The sequence below is a fragment of the Phyllobates terribilis genome, unplaced genomic scaffold (assembly GCF_046119375.1).
Source record: "Phyllobates terribilis strain yellow unplaced genomic scaffold, ASM4611937v1 Scaffold_2__4_contigs__length_985480577, whole genome shotgun sequence".
NCBI classification, from domain to species: Eukaryota; Metazoa; Chordata; class Amphibia; order Anura; family Dendrobatidae; genus Phyllobates; species Phyllobates terribilis.
The window spans coordinates 21,784,546-21,797,997 of record NW_027362762.1 but is presented as its reverse complement, the minus strand read 5'-3'; the positions used below and the strand labels follow the sequence as shown (position 1 = coordinate 21,797,997).

General features: G+C 30.7%; 1 protein-coding gene across 5 annotated transcripts in view; it reads right to left on the bottom strand.

Annotated features, from left to right (window-relative positions):
• Positions 1 to 13,452, bottom strand: part of ARAP1 (ArfGAP with RhoGAP domain, ankyrin repeat and PH domain 1) — a 534,432-nt gene that overhangs the window by 54,166 nt on the left and 466,814 nt on the right. The window lies entirely within an intron of this gene.

Below are 13,452 nucleotides of genomic sequence, written 5' to 3'. Positions count from 1 at the left end.
TATTCTTGTACATAGGGGGCAGTATTATAGTAGTTATATTCTTGTACATAGGGGCAGTATTATAGTAGTTATATTCTTGTACATAGGGGCAGTATTATAGTAGTTATATTCTTGTATATAGGGGGCAGTATTATAGTAGTTATATTCTTGTACATAGGAGCAGTACTATAGTAGTTATATTCTTGTACATAGGGAGCAGTATTATAGTAGTTATATTTTTGTACATAGGAGCAGTATTATAGTAGTTATATTCTAGTACATAGGGGGCAGTATTATAGTAGTTATATTCTTGTATATAGGAGCAGTATTATAGTAGTTATATTCTTGTATATAGGGGCGGTATTATAGTAGTTATATTCTTGTATATAGGGGCGGTATTATAGTAGTTATATTCTTGTATATAGGAGCAGTATTATAGTAGTTATATTCTTGTATATAGGGGCGGTATTATAGTAGTTATATTCTTGTACATAGGAGCAGTATTATAGTAGTTATATTCTTGTATATAGGGGGCAGTATTATAGTCGTTATATTCTTGTACATAGGGAGCAGTATTATAGTAGTTATATTCTTGTACATAGGGAGTAGTATTATAGTAGTTATATTCTTGTACATAGGGGCAGTATTATAGTAGTTATATTCTTGTACATAGGGGGCAGTATTATAGTAGTTATATTCTTGTACATAGGGGCAGTATTATAGTAGTTATATTCTTGTACATAGGAGCAGTGTTATAGTAGTTATATTCTTGTACATAGGAGCAGCATTATAGTAGTTATATTCTTGTACATAGGATCAGCATTATAGTAGTTATATTCTTGTACATAGGGGGCAGTATTATAGTAGTTGTATTCTTGTACATAGGGGGCAGTATTATAGTAGTTATATTCTTGTACATAGGAGCAGTATTATAGTAGTTATATTCTTGTACATAGGAGCAGTATTATAGTAGTTATATTCTTGTACATAGGGGCAGTATTATAGTAGTTATATTCTTGTACATAGGGGGCAGTATTATAGTAGTTATATTCTTGTACATAGGGGCAGTATTATAGTAGTTATATTCTTGTACATAGGGGGCAGTATTATAGTAGTTATATTCCTGTACATAGGGGCAGTATTATAGTAGTTATATTCTTGTATATAGGGGCAGTATTATAGTAGTTATATTCTTGTACATAGGAGCAGTATTATAGTAGTTATATTCTTGTACATAGGGAGCAGTATTATAGTAGTTATATTTTTGTACATAGGAGCAGTATTATAGTAGTTATATTCTAGTACATAGGTGGCAGTATTATAGTAGTTATATTCTTGTACATAGGAGCAGTATTATAGTAGTTATATTCTTGTACATAGGGAGCAGTATTATAGTAGTTATATTCTTGTATATAGAGAGTAGTATTATAGTAGTTATATTCTTGTACATAGGAGCAGTATTATAGTAGTTATATTCTTGTATATAGGGGGCAGTATTATAGTCGTTATATTCTTGTACATAGGGAGCAGTATTATAGTAGTTATATTCTTGTACATAGAGAGTAGTATTATAGTAGTTATATTCTTGTACATAGGGGCAGTATTATAGTAGTTATATTCTTGTACATAGGGGGCAGTATTATAGTAGTTATATTCTTGTACATAGGGGCAGTATTATAGTAGTTATATTCTTGTACATAGGGGGCAGTATTATAGTAGTTATATTCTTGTACATAGGGGCAGTATTATAGTAGTTATATTCTTGTACATAGGGGGCAGTATTATAGTAGTTATATTCTTGTGCATAGGGGCAGTATTATAGTAGTTATATTCTTGTATATAGGGGGCAGTATTATAGTAGTTATATTCTTGTACATAGGAGCAGTATTATAGTAGTTGTATTCTTGTACATAGGTAGCAGTATTATAGTAGTTATATTCTTGTACATAGGGGGCAGTATTATAGTAGTTATATTCTTGTACATAGGGGGCAGTATTATAGTAGTTATATTTTTGTACATAGGAGCAGTATTATAGTAGTTATATTCTAGTACATAGGGGGCAGTATTATAGTAGTTATATTCTTGTATATAGAGAGTAGTATTATAGTAGTTATATTCTTGTACATAGGAGCAGTATTATAGTAGTTATATTCTTGTACATGGGGCATTATTATAGTAGTTATATTCTTGTACATAGGGGCAGTATTATAGTAGTTATATTCTTGTACATAGGGGGCAGTATTATAGTAGTTATATTCTTGTACATAGGAGCAGTATTATAGTAGTTATATTCTTGTACATAGGGAGCAGTATTATAGTAGTTATATTCTTGTACATAGGAGCAGTATTATAGTAGTTATATTCTTGTATATAGGGGCAGTATTATAGTCGTTATATTCTTATACATAGGGGCAGTATTATAGTAGTTATATTCTTGTACATAGGGAGCAGTATTATAGTAGTTATATTCTTGTACATAGAGAGTAGTATTATAGTAGTTATATTCTTGTACATAGGGGCAGTATTATAGTAGTTATATTCTTGTACATAGGGGGCAGTATTATAGTAGTTATATTCTTGTACATAGGGGCAGTATTATAGTAGTTATATTCTTGTACATAGGGGCAGTATTATAGTAGTCATATTCTTGTACATAGGGGGCAGTATTATAGTAGTTATATTCTTGTACATAGGGGCAGTATTATAGTAGTTATATTCTTGTATATAGGGGGCAGTATTATAGTAGTTATATTCTTGTACATAGGAGCAGTATTATAGTAGTTATATTCTTGTACATAGGAGCAATATTATAGTAGTTATATTCTTGTATATAGGAGCAGTATTATAGTAGTTATATTCTTGTACATAGGGGGCAGTATTATAGTAGTTATATTCTTGTACATAGGGAGCAGTATTATAGTAGTTATATTCTTGTACATAGAGAGTAGTATTATAGTAGTTATATTCTTGTACATAGGAGCAGTATTATAGTAGTTATATTCTTGTACATAGGTGCAGTATTATAGGAGTTATATTCTTGTACATAGGGGCAGTATTATAGTAGTTATATTCTTGTACATAGGAGCAGTATTATAGTAGTTATATTCTTGTACATAGGAGCAGCATTATAGTAGTTATATTCTTGTACATAGGGGCAGTATTATAGTAGTTATATTCTTGTACATAGGAGCAGCATTATAGTAGTTATATTCTTGTACATAGGAGCAGCATTATAGTAGTTATATTCTTGTACATAGGGGGCAGTATTATAGTAGTTGTATTCTTGTACATAGGGGGCAGTATTATAGTAGTTATATTCTTGTACATAGGAGCAGTATTATAGTAGTTATATTCTTGTACATAGGAGCAGTATTATAGTAGTTATATTCTTGTACATAGGGGCAGTATTATAGTAGTTATATTCTTGTACATAGGGGGCAGTATTATAGTAGTTATATTCTTGTACATAGGGGCAGTATTATAGTAGTTATATTCTTGTATATAGGGGGCAGTATTATAGTAGTTATATTCTTGTACATAGGGGCAGTATTATAGTAGTTATATTCTTGTATATAGGGGGCAGTATTATAGTAGTTATATTCTTGTACATAGGAGCAGTATTATAGTAGTTATATTCTTGTACATAGGGAGCAGTATTATAGTAGTTATATTTTTGTACATAGGATCAGTATTATAGTAGTTATACTCTAGTACATAGGGGGCAGTATTATAGTAGTTATATTCTTGTATATAGAGAGTAGTATTATAGTAGTTATATTCTTGTACATAGGAGCAGTATTATAGTAGTTATATTCTTGTACATGGGGCATTATTATAGTAGTTATATTCTTGTACATAGGGGCAGTATTATAGTAGTTATATTCTTGTACATAGGTGGCAGTATTATAGTAGTTATATTCTTGTACATAGGTGGCAGTATTATAGTAGTTATATTCTTGTACATAGGAGCAGTATTATAGTAGTTATATTCTTGTACATAGGGAGCAGTATTATAGTAGTTATATTCTTGTATATAGAGAGTAGTATTATAGTAGTTATATTCTTGTACATAGGAGCAGTATTATAGTAGTTATATTCTTGTATATAGGGGGCAGTATTATAGTCGTTATATTCTTGTACATAGGGAGCAGTATTATAGTAGTTATATTCTTGTACATAGGGAGTAGTATTATAGTAGTTATATTCTTGTACATAGGGGCAGTATTATAGTAGTTATATTCTTGTACATAGGGGGCAGTATTATAGTAGTTATATTCTTGTACATAGGGGCAGTATTATAGTAGTTATATTCTTGTACATAGGAGCAGTATTATAGTAGTTATATTCTTGTACATAGGAGCAGCATTATAGTAGTTATATTCTTGTACATAGGATCAGCATTATAGTAGTTATATTCTTGTACATAGGGGCAGTATTATAGTAGTTGTATTCTTGTACATAGGGGGCAGTATTATAGTAGTTATATTCTTGTACATAGGAGCAGTATTATAGTAGTTATATTCTTGTATATAGGAGCAGTATTATAGTAGTTATATTCTTGTACATAGGGGCAGTATTATAGTAGTTATATTCTTGTACATAGGGGGCAGTATTATAGTAGTTATATTCTTGTACATAGGGGCAGTATTATAGTAGTTATATTCTTGTACATAGGGGGCAGTATTATAGTAGTTATATTCTTGTACATAGGGGCAGTATTATAGTAGTTATATTCTTGTATATAGGGGGCAGTATTATAGTAGTTATATTCTTGTACATAGGAGCAGTATTATAGTAGTTATATTCTTGTACATAGGGAGCAGTATTATAGTAGTTATATTTTTGTACATAGGAGCAGTATTATAGTAGTTATATTCTAGTACATAGGTGGCAGTATTATAGTAGTTATATTCTTGTACATAGGGGGCAGTATTATAGTAGTTATATTGTTGTACTTAGGGAGCAGTATTATAGTAGTTATATTCTTGTACATAGAGAGTAGTATTATAGTAGTTATATTCTTGTACATAGGAGCAGTATTATAGTAGTTATATTCTTGTACATAGGTGCAGTATTATAGTAGTTATATTCTTGTACATAGGGGGCAGTATTATAGTAGTTATATTCTTGTACATAGGGGCAGTATTATAGTAGTTATATTCTTGTACATAGGAGCAGTATTATAGTAGTTATATTCTTGTACATAGGAGCAGCATTATAGTAGTTATATTCTTGTACATAGGGGCAGTATTATAGTAGTTATATTCTTGTACATAGGAGCAGTATTATAGTAGTTATATTCTTGTACATAGGAGCAGCATTATAGTAGTTATATTCTTGTACATAGGAGCAGCATTATAGTAGTTATATTCTTGTACATAGGGGGCAGTATTATAGTAGTTGTATTCTTGTACATAGGGGGCAGTATTATAGTAGTTATATTCTTGTACATAGGAGCAGTATTATAGTAGTTATATTCTTGTACATAGGAGCAGTATTATAGTAGTTATATTCTTGTACATAGGGGCAGTATTATAGTAGTTATATTCTTGTACATAGGGGGCAGTATTATAGTAGTTATATTCTTGTACATAGGGGCAGTATTATAGTAGTTATATTCTTGTACATAGGGGCAGTATTATAGTAGTTATATTCTTGTATATAGGGGGCAGTATTATAGTAGTTATATTCTTGTACATAGGAGCAGTACTATAGTAGTTATATTCTTGTACATAGGGAGCAGTATTATAGTAGTTATATTTTTGTACATAGGAGCAGTATTATAGTAGTTATATTCTAGTACATAGGGGGCAGTATTATAGTAGTTATATTCTTGTATATAGGAGCAGTATTATAGTAGTTATATTCTTGTATATAGGGGCGGTATTATAGTAGTTATATTCTTGTATATAGGGGCGGTATTATAGTAGTTATATTCTTGTATATAGGAGCAGTATTATAGTAGTTATATTCTTGTATATAGGGGCGGTATTATAGTAGTTATATTCTTGTACATAGGAGCAGTATTATAGTAGTTATATTCTTGTATATAGGGGGCAGTATTATAGTCGTTATATTCTTGTACATAGGGAGCAGTATTATAGTAGTTATATTCTTGTACATAGGGAGTAGTATTATAGTAGTTATATTCTTGTACATAGGGGCAGTATTATAGTAGTTATATTCTTGTACATAGGGGGCAGTATTATAGTAGTTATATTCTTGTACATAGGGGCAGTATTATAGTAGTTATATTCTTGTACATAGGAGCAGTGTTATAGTAGTTATATTCTTGTACATAGGAGCAGCATTATAGTAGTTATATTCTTGTACATAGGATCAGCATTATAGTAGTTATATTCTTGTACATAGGGGGCAGTATTATAGTAGTTGTATTCTTGTACATAGGGGGCAGTATTATAGTAGTTATATTCTTGTACATAGGAGCAGTATTATAGTAGTTATATTCTTGTACATAGGAGCAGTATTATAGTAGTTATATTCTTGTACATAGGGGCAGTATTATAGTAGTTATATTCTTGTACATAGGGGGCAGTATTATAGTAGTTATATTCTTGTACATAGGGGCAGTATTATAGTAGTTATATTCTTGTACATAGGGGGCAGTATTATAGTAGTTATATTCCTGTACATAGGGGCAGTATTATAGTAGTTATATTCTTGTATATAGGGGCAGTATTATAGTAGTTATATTCTTGTACATAGGAGCAGTATTATAGTAGTTATATTCTTGTACATAGGGAGCAGTATTATAGTAGTTATATTTTTGTACATAGGAGCAGTATTATAGTAGTTATATTCTAGTACATAGGTGGCAGTATTATAGTAGTTATATTCTTGTACATAGGAGCAGTATTATAGTAGTTATATTCTTGTACATAGGGAGCAGTATTATAGTAGTTATATTCTTGTATATAGAGAGTAGTATTATAGTAGTTATATTCTTGTACATAGGAGCAGTATTATAGTAGTTATATTCTTGTATATAGGGGGCAGTATTATAGTCGTTATATTCTTGTACATAGGGAGCAGTATTATAGTAGTTATATTCTTGTACATAGAGAGTAGTATTATAGTAGTTATATTCTTGTACATAGGGGCAGTATTATAGTAGTTATATTCTTGTACATAGGGGGCAGTATTATAGTAGTTATATTCTTGTACATAGGGGCAGTATTATAGTAGTTATATTCTTGTACATAGGGGGCAGTATTATAGTAGTTATATTCTTGTACATAGGGGCAGTATTATAGTAGTTATATTCTTGTATATAGGGGGCAGTATTATAGTAGTTATATTCTTGTACATAGGGGGCAGTATTATAGTAGTTATATTGTTGTACATAGGAGCAGTATTATAGTAGTTATATTCTTGTACATAGGAGCAGTATTATAGTAGTTATATTCTTGTACATAGGAGCAGTATTATAGTAGTTATATTCTTGTACATAGGAGCAGTATTATAGTAGTTATATTCTTGTACATAGGGGGCAGTATATTCTTGTACATAGGGGGCAGTATTATAGTAGTTGTATTCTTGTACATAGGGGGCAGTATTATAGTAGTTATATTCTTGTACATAGGAGCAGTATTATAGTAGTTATATTCTTGTACATAGGGAGCAGTATTATAGTAGTTATATTTTTGTACATAGGAGCAGTATTATAGTAGTTATATTCTAGTACATAGGGGGCAGTATTATAGTAGTTATATTCTTGTATATAGAGAGTAGTATTATAGTAGTTATATTCTTGTACATAGGAGCAGTATTATAGTAGTTATATTCTTGTACATGGGGCATTATTATAGTAGTTATATTCTTGTACATAGGGGCAGTATTATAGTAGTTATATTCTTGTACATAGGTGGCAGTATTATAGTAGTTATATTCTTGTACATAGGAGCAGTATTATAGTAGTTATATTCTTGTACATAGGGAGCAGTATTATAGTAGTTATATTCTTGTATATAGAGAGTAGTATTATAGTAGTTATATTCTTGTACATAGGAGCAGTATTATAGTAGTTATATTCTTGTATATAGGGGGCAGTATTATAGTCGTTATATTCTTGTACATAGGGAGCAGTATTATAGTAGTTATATTCTTGTACATAGGGAGTAGTATTATAGTAGTTATATTCTTGTACATAGGGGCAGTATTATAGTAGTTATATTCTTGTACATAGGGGGCAGTATTATAGTAGTTATATTCTTGTACATAGGGGCAGTATTATAGTAGTTATATTCTTGTACATAGGAGCAGTATTATAGTAGTTATATTCTTGTACATAGGAGCAGCATTATAGTAGTTATATTCTTGTACATAGGATCAGCATTATAGTAGTTATATTCTTGTACATAGGGGGCAGTATTATAGTAGTTGTATTCTTGTACATAGGGGGCAGTATTATAGTAGTTATATTCTTGTACATAGGAGCAGTATTATAGTAGTTATATTCTTGTACATAGGAGCAGTATTATAGTAGTTATATTCTTGTACATAGGGGCAGTATTATAGTAGTTATATTCTTGTACATAGGGGGCAGTATTATAGTAGTTATATTCTTGTACATAGGGGCAGTATTATAGTAGTTATATTCTTGTACATAGGGGGCAGTATTATAGTAGTTATATTCTTGTACATAGGGGCAGTATTATAGTAGTTATATTCTTGTATATAGGGGCAGTATTATAGTAGTTATATTCTTGTACATAGGAGCAGTATTATATTAGTTATATTCTAGTACATAGGTGGCAGTATTATAGTAGTTATATTCTTGTACATAGGAGCAGTATTATAGTAGTTATATTCTTGTACATAGGGAGCAGTATTATAGTAGTTATATTCTTGTATATAGAGAGTAGTATTATAGTAGTTATATTTTTGTACATAGGAGCAGTATTATAGTAGTTATATTCTTGTATATAGGGGGCAGTATTATAGTCGTTATATTCTTGTACATAGGGAGCAGTATTATAGTAGTTATATTCTTGTATATAGGGGGCAGTATTATAGTCGTTATATTCTTGTACATAGGGAGCAGTATTATAGTAGTTATATTCTTGTATATAGGGGGCAGTATTATAGTCGTTATATTCTTGTACATAGGGAGCAGTATTATAGTAGTTATATTCTTGTACATAGAGAGTAGTATTATAGTAGTTATATTCTTGTACATAGGGGCAGTATTATAGTAGTTATATTCTTGTACATAGGGGCAGTATTATAGTAGTTATATTCTTGTACATAGGGGGCAGTATTATAGTAGTTATATTCTTGTACATAGGGGCAGTATTATAGTAGTTATATTCTTGTATATAGGGGGCAGTATTATAGTAGTTACATTCTTGTACATAGGGGCAGTATTATAGTAGTTATATTCTTGTACATAGGGGCAGTATTATAGTAGTTATATTCTTGTATATAGGGGGCAGTATTATAGTAGTTATATTCTTGTACATAGGGGGCAGTATTATAGTAGTTATATTGTTGTACATAGGAGCAGTATTATAGTAGTTATATTCTTGTACATAGGAGCAGTATTATAGTAGTTATATTCTTGTACATAGGAGCAGTATTATAGTAGTTATATTCTTGTACATAGGAGCAGTATTATAGTAGTTATATTCTTGTACATAGGGGGCAGTATTATAGTAGTTATATTCTTGTACATAGGGAGCAGTATTATAGTAGTTATATTCTTGTACATAGAGAGTAGTATTATAGTAGTTATATTCTTGTACATAGGAGCAGTATTATAGTAGTTATATTCTTGTACATAGGTGCAGTATTATAGTAGTTATATTCTTGTACATAGGGGGCAGTATTATAGTAGTTATATTCTTGTACATAGGGGCAGTATTATAGTAGTTATATTCTTGTACATAGGAGCAGTATTATAGTAGTTATATTCTTGTACATAGGAGCAGCATTATAGTAGTTATATTCTTGCACATAGGGGCAGTATTATAGTAGTTATATTCTTGTACATAGGAGCAGTATTATAGTAGTTATATTTTTGTACATAGGAGCAGTATTATAGTAGTTATATTCTTGTACATAGGAGCAGCATTATAGTAGTTATATTCTTGTACATAGGGGGCAGTATTATAGTAGTTGTATTCTTGTACATAGGGGGCAGTATTATAGTAGTTGTATTCTTGTACATAGGAGCAGTATTATAGTAGTTATATTCTTGTACATAGGAGCAGTATTATAGTAGTTATATTCTTGTACATAGGAGCAGCATTATAGTAGTTATATTCTTGTACATAGGAGCAGCATTATAGTAGTTATATTCTTGTACATAGGAGCAGCATTATAGTAGTTATATTCTTGTACATAGGGGCAGTATTATAGTAGTTATATTCTTGTACATAGGAGCAGTATTATAGTAGTTATATTCTTGTACATAGGAGCAGTATTATAGTAGTTATATTCTTGTACATAGGAGCAGTATTATAGTAGTTATATTCTTGTACATAGGGGGCAGTATTATAGTAGTTATATTCTTGTACATAGGGGGCAGTATTATAGTAGTTATATTCTTGTACATAGGAGCAGCATTATAGTAGTTATATTCTTGTACATAGGAGCAGTATTATAGTAGTTATATTCTTGTACATAGGGGGCAGTATTATAGTAGTTATATTCTTGTACATAGGGGGCAGTATTATAGTAGTTATATCCTTGTACATAGGGGACAGTATTATAGTAGTTATATTCTTGTACATAAGGGGCAGTATTATAGTAGTTATATTCTTGTACATAGTGGGCAGTATTATAGTATTTATATTCTTGTACATAGGGGGCAGTATTATAGCAGTTATATTCTTGTACATAGGAGCAGTATTATAGTAGTAATATTCTTACATGTAGGAGCGGTATTATAGTAGTTATATTCTTGTACATAGGGGGCAGTATTATAGTAGTTATATTCTTGTACATAGGAGCAGTATTATAGTAGTTATATTCTTGTACATAGGAGCAGTATTATAGCAGTTATATTCTTGTGCATAGGGGCAGTATTATAGTAGTTATATTCTTGTACATAGGGGGCAGTATTATAGCAGTTATATTCTTGTACATAGGAGCAGTATTATAGTAGTTATATTCTTACATGTAGGAGCGGTATTATAGTAGTTATATTCTTGTACATAGGGGGCAGTATTATAGTAGTTATATTCTTGTACATAGGAGCAGTATTATAGTAGTTATATTCTTGTACATAGGAGCAGTATTATAGCAGTTATATTCTTGTGCATAGGGGCAGTATTATAGTAGTTATATTCTTGTACATAGGGGGCAGTATTATAGTAGTTATATTCTTGTACATAGGGGACAGTATTATAGTAGTTATATTCTTGTACATAGGGGCAGTATTATAGTAGATATATTCTTGTACATAGGAGCAGTATTATAGCAGTTATATTCTTGTACATAGGGGCAGTATTATAGTAGTTATACTCTTGTACATAGGGCGCAGTATTATAGTAGTTATATTCTTGTACATAGGGGCAGTATTATAGTAGTTATATTCTTGTGCATAGGAGCAGTATTATAGTAGTTATATTCTTGTACATAGGGGACAGTATTATAGTAGTTATATTCTTGTACATAGGGGCAGTATTATAGTAGATATATTCTTGTACATAGGAGCAGTATTATAGCAGTTATATTCTTGTACATAGGGGCAGTATTATAGTAGTTATATTCTTGTACATAGGGCGCAGTATTATAGTAGTTATATTCTTGTACATAGGGGCAGTATTATAGTAGTTATATTCTTGTGCATAGGAGCAGTATTATAGTAGTTATATTCTTGTACATAGGAGCAGTATTATAGTAGTTATATTCTTGTACATAGGGGGCAGTATTATAGTAGTTATATTCTTGTACATAGGAGCAGTATTATAGTAGTTATATTCTTGTACATAGGGGGCAGTATTATAGTAGTTATATTCTTGTACATAGGAGCAGTATTATAGTAGTTATATTCTTGTACATAGGGGGCAGTATTATAGTAGGTATATTCTTGTACATAGGGGGCAGTATTATAGTAGTTATATTCTTGTACATAGGGGGCAGTATTATAGTAGTTATATTCCTGTACATAGGGGGCAGTATTATAGTAGTTATATTCTTGTACATAGGGGGCAGTATTATAGTAGTTATATTCTTGTACATAGGGGGCAGTATTATAGTAGTTATATTCTTGTACATAGGGGGCAGTATTATAGTAGTTATATTCTTGTACATAGGGGGCAGTATTATAGTAGTTATATTCTTGTACATAGGAGCAGCATTATAGTAGTTATATTCTTGTACATAGGAGCAGTATTATAGTAGTTATATTCTTGTACATAGGGGGCAGTATTATAGTAGTTATATTCTTGTACATAGGGGGCAGTATTATAGTAGTTATATCCTTGTACATAGGGGACAGTATTATAGTAGTTATATTCTTGTACATAAGGGGCAGTATTATAGTAGTTATATTCTTGTACATAGTGGGCAGTATTATAGTATTTATATTCTTGTACATAGGGGGCAGTATTATAGCAGTTATATTCTTGTACATAGGAGCAGTATTATAGTAGTTATATTCTTACATGTAGGAGCGGTATTATAGTAGTTATATTCTTGTACATAGGGGGCAGTATTATAGTAGTTATATTCTTGTACATAGGAGCAGTATTATAGTAGTTATATTCTTGTACATAGGAGCAGTATTATAGCAGTTATATTCTTGTGCATAGGGGCAGTATTATAGTAGTTATATTCTTGTACATAGGGGGCAGTATTATAGCAGTTATATTCTTGTACATAGGAGCAGTATTATAGTAGTTATATTCTTACATGTAGGAGCGGTATTATAGTAGTTATATTCTTGTACATAGGGGGCAGTATTATAGTAGTTATATTCTTGTACATAGGAGCAGTATTATAGTAGTTATATTCTTGTACATAGGAGCAGTATTATAGCAGTTATATTCTTGTGCATAGGGGCAGTATTATAGTAGTTATATTCTTGTACATAGGGGGCAGTATTATAGTAGTTATATTCTTGTACATAGGGGACAGTATTATAGTAGTTATATTCTTGTACATAGGGGCAGTATTATAGTAGATATATTCTTGTACATAGGAGCAGTATTATAGCAGTTATATTCTTGTACATAGGGGCAGTATTATAGTAGTTATACTCTTGTACATAGGGCGCAGTATTATAGTAGTTATATTCTTGTACATAGGGGCAGTATTATAGTAGTTATATTCTTGTGCATAGGAGCAGTATTATAGTAGTTATATTCTTGTACATAGGGGACAGTATTATAGTAGTTATATTCTTGTACATAGGGGCAGTATTATAGTAGATATATTCTTGTACATAGGAGCAGTATTATAGCAGTTATATTCTTGTACATAGGGGCAGTATTATAGTAGTTATA